This window comes from Rhinopithecus bieti, unplaced genomic scaffold (assembly GCF_001698545.2).
Source record: "Rhinopithecus bieti isolate Rb0 unplaced genomic scaffold, ASM169854v2 scaffold_44368, whole genome shotgun sequence".
NCBI classification, from domain to species: domain Eukaryota; kingdom Metazoa; phylum Chordata; class Mammalia; order Primates; family Cercopithecidae; genus Rhinopithecus; species Rhinopithecus bieti.
The window spans coordinates 499,005-518,286 of record NW_016817889.1 but is presented as its reverse complement, the minus strand read 5'-3'; the positions used below and the strand labels follow the sequence as shown (position 1 = coordinate 518,286).

At 44.4% G+C, this 19,282-nt stretch overlaps 1 protein-coding gene across 1 annotated transcript in view; it reads left to right on the top strand.

Moving 5' to 3' along the window:
• Positions 1 to 5,893: 5,893 nt before the first annotated feature.
• Positions 5,894 to 19,282, top strand: part of ST3GAL5 (ST3 beta-galactoside alpha-2,3-sialyltransferase 5) — an 84,376-nt gene continuing 70,987 nt past the window's right edge. Inside the window, exon 1 of the mRNA XM_017856326.1 lies at positions 5,894 to 5,913. The gene's annotated coding sequence lies outside the window, so the exon portion shown is untranslated. The remainder of the gene's footprint in view (positions 5,914 to 19,282) is intronic.

The following is a 19,282-nucleotide window of genomic DNA, read 5'->3' as shown; positions in this document are numbered from 1 at the left end:
ACCATGATCACACAGAGCCACTGCACTTCAGCCTGGGCAACATAGTGAGACTCCATTTAAAAAATATATATATAAATGCCCATAAAGCCAGCCCTGCCCACATCCCTCTCCAGACCTCTAATCTAATTGAAGGCTAGCTTTGTGGCCAACGTCTTTCTGTTTAATAGTAGTTGGCAGAACACTCCAACTGTTCACCTCCATTACCCCTGTAAATGCAGGAGGAGCATGTAATGTGACCAAGAAATCAATGTTTTCAGACACTAACCTTTGGGGGTTGTTACTGCAGCATAACTCATTTGCATCCTGACTAACAGTCACCAACACCCTTGAAGTTCCTAAATATTTGATTATCATTTTGCCCACATGGTTTTGTCTTTGCATCACAAACAGGACAACCAAGAGTTGTTTTTTGGCAGGAATATGGTTTGACTGTTACTGGAAACTCTTTCTCAGGATTACACAAGGCAAAATAGGATTCCCAAACCCTTTTTTTGTTTTTGTTTTTGTTTTTTGTTTTGAGACGGAGTCTGCTCTGTCCCCCAGGCTGGAGTGCAGTGGCACAATCTCCACTGACTGCAACCTCCGCCTCCCAGGTTCAAGAGATTCTCCTGCCTCAGCTTCCTGAGTAGTTGGGATTACAGGTGCCTGCCACCACGCCCAGCTAATTTTTTGTATTTTTAGTAGACAGGGTTTCACCATGTTAGCCAGGATGGTCTCGATCTCCTGACCTCGTGATCCGCCCTCCTCGGCCTCCCAAAGTACTGGGATTACAGGCGTGAGCCACCATGCCTGGCCTCCAAACCCTTCTTTTTTTTCTTTTTTTTGAGATGTAGTCTCGCTCTGTCGCCCAGGCTGGAGTGCAGTGGTGCGATCTTGGCTCACTGCAAGCTCCGCCTCTCAGGTTCACGCCATTCTCCTGCCTCAGCCTCCCTAGTAGCTGGGACTAGAGGCGCCCACCACCACGCCCCGCTAATTTTTTGTACCAAACCCTATTTTTAACCAGTGTCCTTTGCCAATACAATGAAGCAGATGCGTTCTACCAATGTTCAGATAAAACAGTAAAATGTGTATTTATAAACGCTTTAATAAGTCACAAGATTAAAAGACTTATGTTTTCATTGGATGCTTTTCTTTTTATTTATTTATTTTGAGACAGAGTCTTGATCTTATTGCCCAGGCTGGAGTATGGTGGCACAATCTCAGCTCACTGTAACCTCTGCCTCCCAGGTTCAAGCAATTCTCTTGCCTCAACCTCCCGAGTAGCTGGGATTACAGGCATGCACCACTATGCACGGCTAATGTTTGTATTTTTAGTAGAGACAGGGTTTCACCATGTTGGCCAGGTTGGTCTCAAACTCCTGACCTCGTGATCCACCCGCCTCAGCCTCCCAAAGTGCTGTGATGACAGACGTGAGCTACCGAGCCCGGCCATTATTTTATTTTTATTATTTGAGACAGAGTCTCACTCTGTCACCCAGGTTGGAGTATAGTGGCATGATCTTGGCCCACTGCAGCATCTACCTCCGGCTCAAGCAATCCTCCCACCTCAGCCTCCAGAATAGCTGGGACTACAGGCATGTACCATCATGCCCAGCTAATTTTGTTTATTTTTTATAGAGATGGGGTCTTACTGTGTTACCCAGGCTGGTCTCAAACTCCTAGGCTCTGGCGATCCTTGCACCTGGGACTGCCAAGGTGCTAAGATTACAAGTGTGAGCCATTGCCTGGCCTTGGATTCTTTTCTTAAGTGAGTGCCAGCTCCTCTCACTTCTGATTTGATGTGGCTGCCCGAGGAGGAGGAAGGGGAAGAAAGCAGTCGTTTTAGCATTTCTTGGTTTGTGCAGTTGATCTCCTTCCTAGAGGGAAATTGGGTGAGCAGAGAAAAGAACAAAAGACTAAGGAGAGCTGGCATCCAAGGAGAGCTCCCAGCCCCTCTCCTCTCCTCCCTCTCCTACTCTATCCCATAGAGGAAGGGAATGGAGTTGGGGTCTGAATCGTCAGTGCTGATAAGGAGTAGGGAATGTAGGATTAAAAAAATAATGTAGTGAGGAGTTCCAGGCAAGGGAGGGTGGGGCAAGGGATTGTTAGGGCAGTGAAATTACTCTGTATGATACTACAGTGGTGGATCCATGTCATCATACATGTGTCAGAACATACAGAATGTGCAATGCTAACAGTGAATGCTAATGTAAACCATGGACTTCAATTAACATTAATATAACAATATTGGCTCATCAGTTGTAACTAATGTACTATAAGATGTTAATAACAGGGACAACTTGATGGTGGTGAGGGAGTATATGGGAACTCTGTATTTTCTGCTCAATTTTTCTACAAACCTAACACTGACCCCAAAACCAAAGTCTATTAGTTTAAAAATAATAAAATAGACATATATTGGATGTCTAGTTATAGATTTCAGTTTTATTATAACTGAAACAACATTCTTGCTTCTCATTGCCTGTTATGACTCTTTTTCCACCAGGCCTCTCCTAAGCAACAGGATGGAAAGAAAGGTAATATTGGCTGTGAGCTGAGAAGAAAGACCAAAAGAGACCACTTGGCCTGCTGTGACTTTGGACTCAAGGCCATTGTGTACAGTTGCCCAGGTGGGGCACTGCACAAGGACACCACAGCAAAGAGGATACATTCTCCTTATAATCATTAGAGATTTGTGTATTAATTATGCAAATTCCAATAAGCACTTTTTTCTAATTTGCTCAAAGGCTAGTGGTGACCCTGTCTAGGCCCTAAGCCTTCTCAAGGGTGGGAGACCTCCATGGGGCCCAGCCTCGCTTACCTAGAGGCAGTTTTGAGTCTTAGGGTAAAACCCCTGCACATTTTCTCTCCGGAACCTTGAGGTGTGGCAGGTTATGACAAGACCTGTGCATGGGAAGCCCAGAAAGGTACATAAATGGAAAACTGTGAAACCTTGTCACCCAGGTGCAGAAAAGAAGAGACTGGCAAGAACTTGGGCTGGCTCAGACACAAGTTCAGGCATCAGAACCCACACATGCTTCTGGTTTCTAGAAGAACCGGCATGGTTTCTAGAAGGGGAGATTAATGTCATGTATGAGAGTGTCAGCAGGTTCAGGATGCTGGTGCTTTGCGGTGGAAATGGCTGACGGCCTGCAGTTCTTCTCCTCCATCCAAACTGCCAAGACTACTGAACTTTGGGCATGCCCACATGAGACACAAGGGTGAGCTGCATCTGCCCTTCCGCCCCCGTCTTTACACTGTGGACTTGCCGCTTTGAGAACAAGCCCATATAAGACCAAGCATACGCTGAACCTACACCAGCCTGTCTTCCCATCTGGACATGGCTCTGGGTGTGGCCTTGCATGGGGGAAGCCTGGGGAGTTGGCTGTGGCGGGACGTGCAGGTGGACAACTCTCTATGTAAACCTCCATGAGTCTGCTACCATGGCTTACAGAGATGTTATATGTTGAAGGATTTTGTGGGGAGATAACAACAGTAACATTTTGGAAACAGGAAAGCAAACAAATGAGGAATATTTGACTGATAGCCAAGTCTCAAGCTTGACTTGGAGAAGGCCAGAACCACTGTTTGACACCACAGCCTCCTCAAAAGACAGACCTGGGGCCGGGCGCAGTGGCTCACTGCCGAGGCGGGTGGATCACCACAGGTCAGGAGTTCGAGACCAGCCTGGCCAACATGGTGAAACCCCATCTGTACTAAAAATGCAAAAAATTAGCCAGGCGTGATAGTGGGTGCCTGTAATCCCAGCTACTTGGGAGGCTGAGGCAGGAGAATCACTTGAGCTGGGAAGGTGGAGGTTGTAGTGAGCCGAGATCATTGCAACCAGCCCAGGTAATAAGAGCAAAACTCTGTCCCCCACCCCCCGCCAAAAAAAAGAAAAGACAGACTTGGAAGTCCCAGGAACATGGGGACCTGGCAGGCAGTTCACGGCTTGTTAAAATGGAGGAGACTAGGAGGAGAGCTACATGAGAGGTAGTTCCAGTTAATGCATGTAAATTACTTAGTAAGCCATATTTACACTTGGTGAGCAATCTGTGGGGGTCTTTCTAGGTCTTTCTAATGCTCCTTAATGCCCTCCTCAACTCCATTCTGCTGGTCACCTGCCCTTCTCTCCCCTCAATGGGTGTCTGGAGCTTTACTCTCTGGAAAGGGTGACAGAGGCAGGTCTCTGGACTGCAGGTCCGAGATCGGTGAAGTGTGGAGTGTGGAATGGAAAACAGGGATGGAGGACAGATGTCACTGATTGCTAAACTCAGGGGCTGCCAGACTTTCTCACTGCACAGGGGCCACAACATGCTGGCAGTCTCACCCCACCTTCCAGGCAGGGCCCTGGAGGACTCCTCTCTGGGGATTCTGAACAGCCCAAGAGGAAAAACCTAAAGACACTGCAGCTTGGGTTCCATGGGAAACAGCAAGTCCAGACCCTCTACCGTCTGACCTAGTACCATCCACACATGCTTAATTGATGAGGAAGTGTCACCCATGGTGGGCCTTAGGGAATTTTAAGAGGACTTACAGAATTTGGGGTGGAAGGAATCATACAAGAAATGTGCAGAGGCTGGGCGCAGTGACTGACGCCTGGAATCCCAGCACTTTGGGAGGCCAAGGCGGATGGATCGTCTAAAGTCAGGAGTTGAAGACCAGGTCGGCCAACATGGTGAAACCCCGTCTCTACTAAAAATACAAAAATTAGCTGGGCGGTAGTGGCGTGCGCCTGTAATCCCAGCTACTCGGGAGGCTGAGGCAGGAGAATTCCTTGAGCCTGGGTGGCAGAGGTTGGAGTGAGCTGAGATCATGCCACTGCACTCCAGCCTGGGTGACAGAGTGAGACTCCCTCTCAAAAAGAAAGAGAAGGAAGGAAGGGAGGGAGGGAGGGAAAGAGAGAGAAGAAGGAAGGAAGGAAAGAAGGAAGGAAGGAAGGAAGGAAGGAAGGAAGGAAGGAAGGAAGGAAGGAGCAGAGATAGGATTGTGTGATGCCATTCAGAGACATGGTGAGTAGGGCACTGGGCCAGCCACCAGGCAGGGGAGAAGAAAAAATAGGAGATGAGGTTGAAGAGGCTGACTGGGACCAACAGGTGCCTGACAAAGGATCCCGGGAGTGAGTAGGTACGAGTCGAATTCCCCTTTCCAAGGCCACATACCCCGACATGAGGCTGCATCAGCCAGTGGAGACAGTGCATCTAGCCCTGGAGACCAGATGGAGGAAGGCCTCTAAGGCTGGGTTTAGGAGATAGAAGTTAGTTCAGTAGATAATGGGGAGCCTGCTGAGAGTTTAGAAACAGGGGAGGAACATGGGGGATTGAGTTAGACTTAAGGAAGAATTAATTTCTGAGCCAGACACTGTAAGAGGTGACGCTGGGCTACACCAAAAGTTAACTGGGAAACTCTTTCTGATGAACTCGTGTCTGTATAATAGGAGGAGATGGGAGACTAGAAAACAGGAATTGCTCTGAAAGGAATTGAGCTCTTTGGATGAGAAACAAGAACTCCGAAGGAATGCAGGAGGAAGGATTGAGCAAGAGAGAAGGAAAGCAGCTGCCAACCTATCTAAGTGGAGAAAAAGACCTTAAACACAACAGGGGACTTCACGCATCTCTAAAGGCTTTGGCAGGCTTCTTTGCCTACATCAGCCTCACACTGGAATGCAAGGAAAAAATTATTTCCTTTTCCCGCTGCTGTGGTATTTCAGCTGAAATCAGCCTCATCAAAGCAGCAACTGTGTACCAAGGGGTTGATAAATAGAGGAAATTTGTGAAGTTGGGCTTCTTGGCAAATGTTTTGTCCTTGAAAATTCTGTTCCTCTCAGCCTTCTGCGCAGGGACTTCCCTTACATAGCAACAAGGTCCATCGCCTTAGGAAGACAGAGGGCAACGCCAGCAAAGTGCCCAGCGAAGGAAGCAGCACCACTGAATGGTAAGTTGCTCCTCCTCCCCAGCCTGCCTGTAAACTTGAAATTTTTTCTTTTTTGCTTTTCATTTTCTTTTGAGACAGGGGCTTGCTCTGTCACCTGGGTTGGAGTACAATGGTGTGATCACAGCTCAATGCAGCCTCAACCTTCTGGGCTCAAGTGATCCCTATGCCTCAACTTCCTGAGCAGCTGGGACTACAGGCATGTGCCACCATGTCCAGGCAATTTATTGGTGTTTTTGTCTGTTTGCTTGTTTGTTTGTAGAGACAGTGTCTTCCTATGTTGCTCAGGTTGGTCTTAAACTCCTGAACTCAAGCAATCTTTCCATCTCAGTCTCATAGAGTGCTGGGATTACAGATGTGAGCTGCTGCACCCGGTCTAAACTTGGAATGAATTCCGTACTCTTATATCTGAATAAAGGCATTGAAAGTTTTGTTTACAAGCACAAATAACTGTTTAAAAGGCAGCAAAACTTCATTACTAGCCACTCACATCATGGTTTATTTAACAGGAACCTAAGGATATAGGAGATTCCAGGATAAATAATATATATTAATCACACATTAGAGTACAGTGAAGACTTTCACAGGCATTATCTTGATGCTTAAAGCTATGCAGAGGGTCTTATGATTATCAGCCTCTTACAGCTAAGGGAATCAGGACTCAGAGAGGTTCAGTGACTTGCCCAAGAATATGCTGGTAGCTGTTGGCAGAGCTGGGACTTGAATCCCAGGCTCCTGACCTCCAGTCCGATGTCCTTTCCTAGGTGTGGATGGTGGTGTGGGAGCTGTGAAGGTCTAGGGTTATGTGTGGTGGGGAAGGGTGTCCAGAGGACCTGAGAGGACAAACTGGGAATCTGCTTTGGGCCAACCCCACGTGCTGGGTTGAAGTCACAGTCAGGTGCCCCAAATCTCACTTGTTGTCAAGGCCTCTTCCCTCAGCTCTGGGTGAGACGGAAAAAGAGGAAAAGAAAATAGGAGGCAGTGAGCTCCAGGCCATCAGTCCACCCCCAAACCCAACCTTCCATCCTGGTTCCTGGCTCCACTGGAGGGGCTTGTCCTGGAGAGCCAGCCCCACAGTCACTACGAACTCAAGGTTTCCCTATCAGAGGCAAGACTGCAGGGTAAGGGCTGGTGCCCCCTGGGGAACTCTGTCCCCTCGACATGTGACCACGCTAGCTCAGAGTCCCAGGAGCTGCCTGCATGTGTGTGAGCCCAGTCAGTGGGTAAACATGGAGGCTGCTCTTGGGGTAGGAGCTGGACATGCTCCACGAAGGACTCTGCCTTCCGAGCTCGGGCCCTGGACAGATGTTCACAGGAACTATGAAAGAGATAAAGAAACAGCCATAACTCTACATTCAAACATTAGAGCCCAGCTGGGCTGCCACTTGAGGCCAAAGCCACCCTTGTTCAAGGGCTGTAGGGTAGGGGAGATCCACGCACAGAGGAAAACGCCAGGGGGAGGAACAATTTATAAGTTGTGGGAACTCTGGCCCCAACCCCAGGAGTGGAGACCAACAAGACTTCCTTTATCTCCAGGAGGAAGGCTAAAGTGCTCTCTGAAGCTGGACTCCTTTCGGAATTCAGAGACCTCTGAGCTTTCACTGCTCACCCCCACACACAGTGCACCACGCACTTAACAGTTTGTACACCATAACCGGAGATGCACAGATCCAATGCTGCCCATCTAAGGGCCTCAGCTGGAAAACCCAGGACCCAGAATGAGACTGGGTGACCACTCCTCACCCCTTTCCCTCAGGCCTCTCTGGGAAGAACAAGAGACTGAGGAAGGCCACCCCCTGTCCCATCCCCAACTCAGATCATGTCTCTAGCATATAATGTTAAAATAAATCATTGTTAAAAAATTACTGGGGTGAGGCTGGGTGCAGTGGCTCATGCCTGTAATCCTAGCACTTTGGGAGGCCAAGGTGGATGGATCACCTGAGGTCAGGAGTTCGAGACCAGCCCGGCCAACATGGTGAAATCCTGTCTCCACTAAAAATACAAAAATTAGCCAGGTGTGGTGGCAACTGCCTGTAATCCCAGCTACTCAGGAGGCTGAGGTAGGAGAATCGCTTGAACCAGGGAGGCAAAGATTGCAGTGAGTGGAGATCGTGCCACTGCACTCTGGTCTGGGCGACAAAACAAGACTCTCATCTCAAAACACACACACACACACACACACACACACACAATTAGCTGGGCATGGTGGCACACACCTGTGGTCCCAGCTAATTCGGGAGGTTGAGGCACGAGAATCACTTGAACCTGGAAGGCGGAAGTTGCAGTGAGCTGAGATCACACCACTGCATTCCAGCCTGAGGGACAGAGCAAGACATTGTCTAAAAAAAAAAACAAAAAACAAAAACAGGATGAGCATTCATCTGTCACCCATTAGAACATCTTTTGTGCTTTAATGTTCTTAATGGCCTAATGAATGCAGCTTGCTCAACATGGCCCTGTAAAGGGCCTACTTGAGTCAGGCTAGCTGGGGGATGCTGATGATACAAAGAGGAATTCAGTGTGATCATAGAAGCAGTCACTGTTTAATCAGGGAAACACATACACTACTTGTCACCATTCAAGCCAGTGCTAAGCAGAGTTATGGGAGGACAGGGAGGAAATTACTATTTCTGGAAAGAGAGGGAAAGTTGGGCTGCAGGTTTTGAGAAGAAGAGATGTAGGGGACTTTGCACCTTTGCCAGACAGGACTCCTGATCAAAGGACAGTGGTGAAACACAGGTGTGTTGAAGAAGAGGCAAGGCTCTCATAGGGCTGATGCATGACATCTGGGAGTCCTGGGGAAGGGGAAGGAAAGAGGTGAGCTGGCCACGATCCCATTTGCATCTGGGGCCCAGTAGAACATGGATGAGGATGGGGAAGAAAGTACAAGAGTGAGAGATTCATAAGAGGACATTACAATATGAACACTTGGGCATTGTTAACAGAACTGACCAGTTTCTCCCTTGAGAAGTAGTATGTATGGTCAGAAACACATCGAACCAGGGATACCATTCCTAGCTCTGTCACTCACAGGCTGGGGGATGTTGGATAAGGAATTCCCTCTTGGGTCTCAGCTGGCACCCATATAGGTGTGAAAAATGTGTGCCTACCACTGGTGGGGTTTGATATTGCATCCCCCTAGCATGAGACAGATGGCCTCATGAAAGGGGTAAGTGAGGAGGGCTTAATGAAGGGACTATTTATAAAGGGGTGGGCATGGTTAAGGGAACCAAGAAGAGATGGGGAAACTCGGGAGACTTGCAACAGCTGGAAGCACTGTCACTCCTGTACCTGAAAGGGCAAAGGGTTGAAACTCTCTCTACAGCCATGAGAGAGGGGTTGCCTGATGAGACCCATGGCCTTTGTTAGAGAACACAGTCACTGCCAACTGGGGCAGGGTAGGGTGGAGATCAGGGTGATAAATATCCCAACCTCTGACTACTGTCCAGTGCCTCTTGGCTGAATACACCCCGAAGCCATAAGACAAGAGAACCAGTTGAGGTTAGCCTGTAGAGGCCAGCTTCTGAGACAGAGCAGGACAGGAAATGGATCAGAAGGAGGAGATAATGGAAACTATCTCACACGGGTAGTAGGCTGACACATTTATTGTAATAGTTGTATGTTAATTTTAATGTGTAATAAAAAGAATATACCTTGCATATCAAAGCTATGAGTTCACAGTTGTTATTGCTTAGGATAAGTCTAAAGTAGATATTTAAATGAAAAAAAGACAATTTAAAGAAAAATGTAATAGTATGAGTGGTATGAGGATATGACAAAAATCACAAAGAGGACGTTTGTAAAGATGAAATTTGGGAAATTCTGGGTAGGATGATATGTAAGACTTCTTCCAGCTCTGACATTCCGGGTTTCTAAGTGCCTACATGCAGCTGTACCAAGTACAAGGAAAATACCAGGATCCGTGATAATGCACTTTCAGACCATCTCAGTACAATGTTATGATCGCGAGTAATGTGGTGAGATGATCACAGAACTCCTAGTTGTTCCACTACTCTTTTTAGATTTTTTTTTTTTTTTTTTTTTTTTTTTTTTTCGTCTTAAAGGTTAAAAAAAAGCACAAGGCTGGGAGGCCAAGGTGGGCGGATGACCTGAGGTCAGTGAGACTAGCCTGACCAACATAGAGAAACCCTGTCTCTATNAAAAATGTAATAGTATGAGTGGTATGAGGATATGACAAAAATCACAAAGAGGACGTTTGTAAAGATGAAATTTGGGAAATTCTGGGTAGGATGATATGTAAGACTTCTTCCAGCTCTGACATTCCGGGTTTCTAAGTGCCTACATGCAGCTGTACCAAGTACAAGGAAAATACCAGGATCCGTGATAATGCACTTTCAGACCATCTCAGTACAATGTTATGATCGCGAGTAATGTGGTGAGATGATCACAGAACTCCTAGTTGTTCCCCACTTTTTTTAGATTTTTTTTTTTTTTCGTCTTAAAGGTTAAAAAAAAGCACAAGGCTGGGAGGCCAAGGTGGGCGGATGACCTGAGGTCAGTGAGACTAGCCTGACCAACATAGAGAAACCCTGTCTCTATTAAAAATATAAAATTAGCCAGGTATGGTGGCACATGCCTGTAATCCCAGCTACTCGGGAGGCTGAGGCAGGAGAATTGCTTGAACCCAGGAGGTGGAGGTTGCGGTGAGCCGAGATAGCGCCATTGCACTTCAGCCAGGGCAACAAGAGTGAAACTCCGTCTCAAAAACAAACAAACAAAAAAACAAAACAAAAAAACCCCACAAGGCTACCAAAAGATTTGAGCAAGAACATTCATAGCAGCATTATCTGCTATAGCCTCCAACTTGAAACAACTCAAATATCCACTAAGGGGATTGAAAAAATACTGTGATCTATTTATGCTATGCAGCAATGAAAATAAACATGTTTAAGCTACCTGCGGCAACATCGATGAATCTTACAGGCGCCATTTTGAGTGAAAGGAAGCAGACAGAGAGAGTCCACACTGCAGGATTTCTTTTACACAAAGTTCAAAATCAGGCTAACCTAACCTGTGGAACGGAAGTCAGAGGAGTGGCTGCCACAGCAGGAAAATAGTGAGAGGGTAGTGACCGGAAAGAGCCATGAGGCAGGCTCAGGAAGGCAGGCAATGTTCTGTTTCTTGGCCTAGGTGGCTACATGGTATGCTCATTTAGAGAAAATTTATTGAGCTATATACATTTATGGTTTTGTAAATTTCTGGTATGCGTCTTATATTTTTGTGAATACATTTATTGTTCTAAGTGTATAAGAAAATGAAAAGGTATGATTTTTTTCTTGTTGACCCTAGAAAAATGGCCACAAAGGCTGACGCTCTCTGGGATAAGCAGAGATGATGTGTCCCTGATGATTGAAGGCTTGATTAGTTCTCCCATTTCCACTATCTCCCTTCTCCTGTCTGCTTCAGCCTCCATTCTTGGTGGAGCTTCTGCAATCCACAAACATTTCACAATGTGATTGGCATTATGATTGTTTAGAAACAATCCTGTGGGATTGGCAGTAACAGTGCTCTTGTTCTAAATCTGGTTCTACCTAGTTGACCAGATGGCTGATTTTAGCCTCTGTTTTTTATATGGAGTCAGAAAAATGGGTCAGGGGCCTGCTCCTTCGCCTGTGGTTGGTACTTTTCTTCCTATTTACCATTAGTCTGGCACTGGACATCAGCTGCCCCGGGGTCCACAGAGATGCCACCACCATGCAAAGCCCAGCCACAGTCTGGACCATAAGACTTCCAACTTCCTGCACAGCTGTGGCATTTAGTGGTCAGTATCTGGGCATTCATGGACATTTCTATCATGCACCTTAGGGGAACTGGGCACAGGTCCTGGCCTCTCCAGGAAGCCCTACCCCTCTAATACTGCTCTATCCCACTACACGTCAGTAAGGGGAAACCTAAATCCCTAGGGTGTAGATCTCCTGAAGGGGTGAAGGGAAGAAACAACATCTCCAGTTCTCTGAGAATGAGACTAGAGGGAGGAGGAGGAACTAAGGTTGTTTGCCCTACCCACTAAAACCCAGGCACTATGCCCTTTTCCATGGAATGTTCAGAGAAAATGAAGTTTCTGTCTCTAAGAACCTGAGAGCCCAGTTGAGAATATAAGTGCATCCCTGAGTTTAAGAAAACACTAAAACAAAAACTGGCCAGACAAGCTAGTGTTTGAAGAGGCAGCAGAGGCCTGGGATCGACCTCTCCAGTTAATCTTGCATAGTCTACCATGTTACCATTTCGACATCACCACCTTCATCAGACCTTCAGGCCCTCCATGTAGAAGTTTTGTTTCACCCACACAGAATTTGTCTGCCCCGCAATTAAAACATTTTAAACTTGTTGTTAATATTTAAAACTGAGATAATTCAACTTTTAAAAATCCAGATTTCTGACCTTTCTTGAAAATTCTAAAGATCTAGCGACACAGGGTGTTTCACTCCTATAAGCCAGCAATTGGCAGAAGTTGAGCAGGGACTGTCCCCTTTAGATGGAGCTCTCCAACTGCCATAGTCCCTACTACCTATTGTCCCACTTACTATTGCCTCACACCCCTTTATTTTGATCTTGAAAGATTTCCTTATTTCTACAATTCAAGGTTGACAGTTATCTTCTAGAACTTTGCAGACACTCCCTGTCTTCTGGCAATTTTAAGCATAATTTCTATTTCTCCGTAGATAATTTGTCCTTTCTCTGTGGCTTCTTTTAAGACCTCCTTTTTGTCTCTAGTGATCAGCAGTTTCACTCTGATGTTTCTAATATTCCTGTTAACTTTCCTGCTTATTGATTTTGGGCGGTTCTTAAATCTGAAGATTGTGTGTTTTGATTCTGGAAAACTTCCATCGTTATTTCTTCTGTTATTGCCTCTGAACCATTTTCTCTATTTTTTATTTCTGGAAATCTGAGTAGGCATGTGCTAGACTTTTGGCTTATTCTATCCTCCACATCCCTTAATCTCATTTGCATTTCCTGTAACCTTTTTTCTGTCAGTGTTGCATTTTGGGTAAATTCTTTGTATCCATCTTTCAGTTCACTAATTGTATGTTTCTCTCTCTCTCTCTTGTTGTTTAACTGGTCTACCGAATTATTGTTGGTAGTTTCTTCCTACTCATACTTTCAATGCCTTCTTTTTTTCTAGAGATATATTGAACAAACTTATTTTATGTTTTGAATCTTCTAATTCATTCTCTGAATCTTCATTTTATTATTTTTGCCAACTCTCATGTAAAATGAAATTTCCTTACCTGTACTGTGATGTCTTAAATTGCAAATTTAAATTCTTTGGAATTCTGGAGGAGCTAGAGAGCATGCCGCTAGAGGTGATTTGCTTTTTACAAGTGTCTGAGGGAGTTACCAACCTAGGACAACTTTAAAATAATGTTTGGCTTGAAGCTTTTTACTCACAAAGGTGGTATGAATTCCTGTCCAAAATGCATGAATGTGGGCTTTTGGTTAGGAATTCTTAGGGGAAACTTTTGTCTTTGTTTTGGTTCCACTCTGAGCAAAAAATGAGGTATCTTAAGGCAAATTGACTATCTTTGTTCAATTCCTTTGTTTCCTATGGGGAGAAAAGTCCAACCACCCTTGCTGAAATTTCCACCCTTTGAGGGCTCTGGTGTGCATAAGGATTTCCAATCTGATTTCACCCTCTGCTCCAGTCTAGATTTTGTCTCCTATCTCCAGCCTGCTGCTTGGCCAGGATTAGCAGGTGGCTCCAGGGCAAGTGCTGGCTCCTGCTCACCTCTCAGGATTAACACTTTCTCATTGTTCGACCTCAGAGGAGTTCCCTCCCATTCCTGCCAGCCCAGCCTTGCTACAAAACATGTCTTAATAGTTTTCCCAGTATCTTAGGGGTTTTGAGTTGGAAGATTTCTCCAGAATCTGGTTTGCTGTGTTGCTAGAGACATGGCCCTCACTTTTCTAGCATCATTTTCCAATAGTTCCCCAGAATCCTTTGCACATTCTATTTCTTCTTCCTAGACAACCCTTCCTCATCTTCTCCATTTGCTAAATCATATTATGGTAGGCAGAATTCTAAGATAGCTCCCAATATTCCTGGCTCTCGGGGTATGCACACTTTCAGTCATTCAAACATGAATCTAAGTGTTTCTGTGAAGAGCTTTTGCAGATGCAATTAAGGTTCCAAATCAGTTGACCTTAAAATAAGGAGATGATCTAGGCAGGCCTGCCCTAATCACATGAGCCTTTTAAAAGCAGAGAGTTTTGTCTGAGTGGTAGCAGAAGAGAAATTTATAGAGCTGTGCTCTAGTTGCCCTGGAAGAAAGCAACTGTCCACACCATGAACTTCCCATGGGACCACATGGCAAAGAACTTCCTATGGGGCTACCTTAGGAGCTGAGGGGGGGGGTCTCTGGCCAACAGCTAGCAAGAAAATGAGAACCTCAATCCTATTATAACTGTAAAGAAAAAAATTCTGCCACAAAGCAATGAGCTTGGATGAGGACCCTGAGCCCAGATAGAAACTGGCCCTGACCACCACCTTGACTGATTTTTTTTCCTTTGAAAAAGAAAGGAAAGGGCATGGCGCCAGGCTGTCTGCCTGTGGATTTCATTTCTGCCTTTTAGTTTTTACTTCTTCTTTCTTTGGAGGCAGAAATTAGGCATAAGACAATATGAGGGGTGGTCTCCTCCCTCATTCCCCCCCTTTGAGACTCTCACTCATTTTATTAGTGGGAGTTCACACCTTCATTTTCACAACCTATGTCTTTCTGCATGACAGATAGATAGTGATTTACGTAGTACACTTGTGCTGAAGCATTCTGGTAAACTAGAGTAGCAATGAAACCTTTTACTATTTGAATGAGTACAGGTAGTAAATAAGGGATCAGTAAGCAGGTTCCTTTTACTACTATAATTTTTATTATAAGAGTTTTAAATCCTCTTAGCGCTGGGAACTATTTTTAAACATGGCCTTAGGGTCAAATCCATGCCACACTTGTACAGGCATATGTGCCAGTTTCGTCATGTCTTTAACTATATCTTCGACTACTTGCCCCGATCATGTATGTGCAGGCAGCAATTGGTAAGGTTAAATTTCTACAGACTTCTCTTTCAGCTGCAAGCAAGTAGTTGAGAGTCAATCTATTTTGATAGATAGTATTTCTCATCTGAGTTTCTTGCCGGGCCAGGACAGTCAAGGTTTTACTGGTTTTATTAGTGATGATCTCCAAGACAGCTTGCAACTCTATGATTCAGTTGAGCATGTAAATGGGGGTCCGGTATCCCTACAAGCCATCTTATGCCCAAGTGGCAGGCCCATAGTATTGTATAATTTTTTCAGGTGGCCATTTATCATCTTTTTAATTATCTATGGCTATGCTTCGCTTTTCACAGGAAGCATAGACAGGGAAGCCTAGGAGTTTGCCTGTTCTTACTAGCAGTAGGAAGAAAGATGGTTTAATAGTGCCAATAACACACTACCTGTCCACTGGTCAGGCAGCTTAGCGTAGGCTCTATGTCCACATATCCAGTATAGCCCAGTGGGGGCTGTCTAGTCCCGGTGGGATTCTGGGTGGGCCTAAACGGTCTGCAATTTTGGAAATTTACTGAATGGATTTTTCTCTGTGTGGTTTGAACTCCACCATGTAGTCTTCCTACAGGAAGGGTGAAGTTCTTTTCCACTCTTGCTATACAGTATTGTCTAATGATTGAGGCTTTTAGGACCTAGAAGTGATCCGGGTGATGCTTTTGGGCTGGGAATTCAACAGGAACTCGCTCTGTAGGTACTAATTCTTGGGCTTTCTATGACCATTGATTTCCTATTACAGTTCCTCCACATACATAACATGAAGTGACACTGAGAGACTGGGCTACATGCTCAACTAATTACAAAAACAAATTTCTTGTTTTTCCTGGAATTTCTGGTACTGGCATATTTAGTTTATCATAGAAGGTTTGAAATACTGACTCAGGAGAGTGCTTATAAACTTTTTCTCAAACCACGATATTTACTTGAAGATCCAGTCCAGCTCCATCAATTTTTAGGGTTATACATTTCCCTTTTTTCTAGCGAGGATTAAGGGGTTGGTTATTACTAGTTCTAAGGGGTTACACTGACCACTGGTACAGGAAGGGCTACTTTTCCCTTGCTGAAGGTGGACAGGATTTTTTTATTTTTTTTTTATTCAAGTAGTCTAAATGACACAAGACCAGTATCTACATTTATTTTTACACAGTCCTAATTCATGATACATGTGCTTATTTTCTGCCATATAGCCTCTTTCCTAATTAAGAGAACCACATCCTATTTTTAACTTATTATTATTAATGACAGCACAGCATCAAATTTTGACATGACTTGTTTGGGCACCTCTTTTGTTTTCTGTTTTGGCTAACACTTTACTCATATCATTTATGAGCCCCCACCAGTCTTCAGTTCTCAATCTTATTTTAAAAACTGTAGTCATGGGAGGCTCAGATGGGTCATAACACACATCAGGTTGGTCATTTCCTGGGCTACATACCTTGTATAGAATAACATTATACAAATAAGTTCTTTTTAGAATTCCAGTACACTTACAATAACCGTAAAATAATAGGACCATAGCAACCTTTTGTCCTACCTCAGTGACTTGATGTATACACTGGGAACAGCCCTCAGTCTGAGGGAGGTCAGTGGAAGTCCTTATTGTACAAGTCCAAATTTTAAGGAAAATGAGTCCCGTGATGAGTTTCCCCATGCTTCATTCATGCGTGGACCAGTCAGCTTCCAGGTGTGACTGGAGTAGGGCTTGTCATCTTCTTCAGAGTCACTTTGCAGGGGTTGGTAAAGCTGCTCCTATCCACATACAGCTCCCAGTCTACTGATGTTTAAGGATGGTCTCAGAGGTTAGGCCCGCTAGAATAAACTGAGTCCAATACCTCTACATAGTTATGTTCAACTGGGCTCTCTGATATCTGGAGCAAGGCGGTGGCATTTAGAATGTTGTAAACTTCAATGGTTATGCAGGGATTTTCACAGAGCAAGCTTTGGTATCTAGTTAGCCTAGCATTCGTTAGCTAATGATGTCCTTTGATATTTATTAAAGTCACCACAGCATGGGGGGACTTTATGTTTAGGTTTTGCCCAACAGTTAACTTATCTGCTTCTTGTGCTAACAGGGCCGTTGCTGCTAGGGCCCTTAGACATGGGGGCCAGCCTTTGGAAACCCCGTCTAGCTGTTTTGAGAGATAGGCCACTGGTCTTGGCCAGGGCCCTACAGTCTGGGTTAAAATTCCAACTGCCGTTTTTATTTTTCTGACACATAGGGTGTAGAGGGTTTTGTCAGGTCAGGTAGCCCCAGGGCTGGGGCCGACGTAAGTTTTTCTTTTAACTCATGAAAAGCTTGGTGCTATTGGTTGTAATAGATGTAGTTTATCTAATCTACATTTTTATTTACTGTCACCTACTAAAATATTGACTTAAATCCTGTAGCTATTTGATTTCAAGCTTTAAATTGATCTGGTATTCCTTGTGGGGCTCCAACTGCATCTAGATGTGCGAGTTGAAAGACCCATAAGGGGCTTCTCTCGCTTTACAATGTCTTATTTTTTCTCCCTCTGGTTGATGAAATGCCAGGGTGAAAGGCATAGCCAAACAGACTAAAGCACAAGTGCCACTCCAGTTATTCAGCAGAGTGCCCAGTAAAGGTCCACCACAATACCACCACACATCTGCTCAGGGATGAACAAGGGCTGACCGACTGATAAGCTCTTGAAAATTCTTAAGCTCATCACATCCCTTCAGGTCTCCAAGGAATGCTAAGTTTCTTCCCTGTCATGAGAGACACGAAATGAACTTAGTGTTGGGAGACGGAAGCTGGATGGCCCTCAGGGGCTGACCTGCAGGGTGCCAGACTTTGAATATAGCAGAGAGAGCTTGGCATGACTTATTACTCCAGGCTGTAGAATCCTGGGAAAGAGCTACCATGCAGCCTACACCTGGCTGACTGGAGGACCACCTTAGTGGAAGGGGGACAATCTGGGCCTCTGGCCTACCATGTGCACAAGCATAACAATTGCTTTTGTTTAATGTGCAGATGGAATATTTGATCCATTTTAACCAGGCATTTGCATCTTGGTATCTTGTCTTTATTGCTAAAGTTTGTTTCAAGTCTTTAACTTCTATGATCCTCTAGTAAAATGAATGTATGATTTTAGGAAATTACAAAAACCGGTTGAGGTGGTCTATCCTTGCTCTTTAGTGGTCCACAGAATGTTGGACCAACTACGGCATAAAAGCTCTACATTCGGGGCAAGACTCCTGGTTGGTACTGGGGTCTTTATTGAAATCTCCCTGGATTAAATGGTCCTAGTTTACTAATGTCCAGTCTGAGGAGAGCCAGGAGGGACAGAAGTACTTTTCTGAAGTAGAAAGCTATCTTTGACTTGGCAAGTCTCCACAGGGTATAACAAGGCAAGCATTAAATGCAATAGTTTGAGGCAAAATTGACTTGGTTATGTTAATAACTAGATGGTTAGCAATAGAATGAGGAAAGAAAGAAGAGTAATAGAATAGAAGAAAAGAGTTAAATTTTTCTTAGCTTTAGTTTGGTAGGGTTTTCCCCTGGGACTATGGCCCACGACTCTGGAGTGGGTGGCACTTTCTTGACTGGTGTGATGAGTCCATCCTTTTATGTTGTATGAACAGCAGTCTTGGTGGTTAGCAGCACAAGGTAGGGTCCTTCCCAGGCTGGCTTGAGTTTTTCTTCTTTCCAGCCTTTGATGAGAACGTGATCTTCAGGCTGGTGCTGGTTTACCAGAAATTCTAGGGGTAGTACACGTGCTAAAATACTTTTCGTTTTTGAGGGAAAGGAAAGTGGAAGATAAACCAAGCATGTAATTTTAAGAAACTGACCTTTTGTTTTAAATGAGGGGACCTTGGCAGGGGACTTTATAGTCCTTAGTGCCTTTTTACTGAGAAATTTCCTTTAGCACCTATTTTTATTAGTTTTTAAACCAAAGAAAGCCAAATACCATTTTATACACAATGCCTTTTGTATGATTTTTATACCGGATAAGCTAAATTTTATCTTTATATTAGTGGGTTACTAATGTTAAACTTAATTTTAATAAAACCATATAGACATATTTATCCAATTTTTAATGTTTGGCCATAGGTAAGATTTTATAGACTCTTTTTAACCTTTTATAATTTTTGCTAAAGAGCAGGTTGGTGATTTAAGAAAAACCTGCTATGATTTTATTTTAATGTCAAGTTTACAGAAAAACTGGATGATACCTCTTTAACTTCAGCCAGTGTTTACACACAGAATCTTCTTTCCAATTAACATTTTAAAACTTGATTAAACCTTTAAAACAAAATATTCATATTTTTAACCTTTTAATGTAGGTAAAAATGTATATT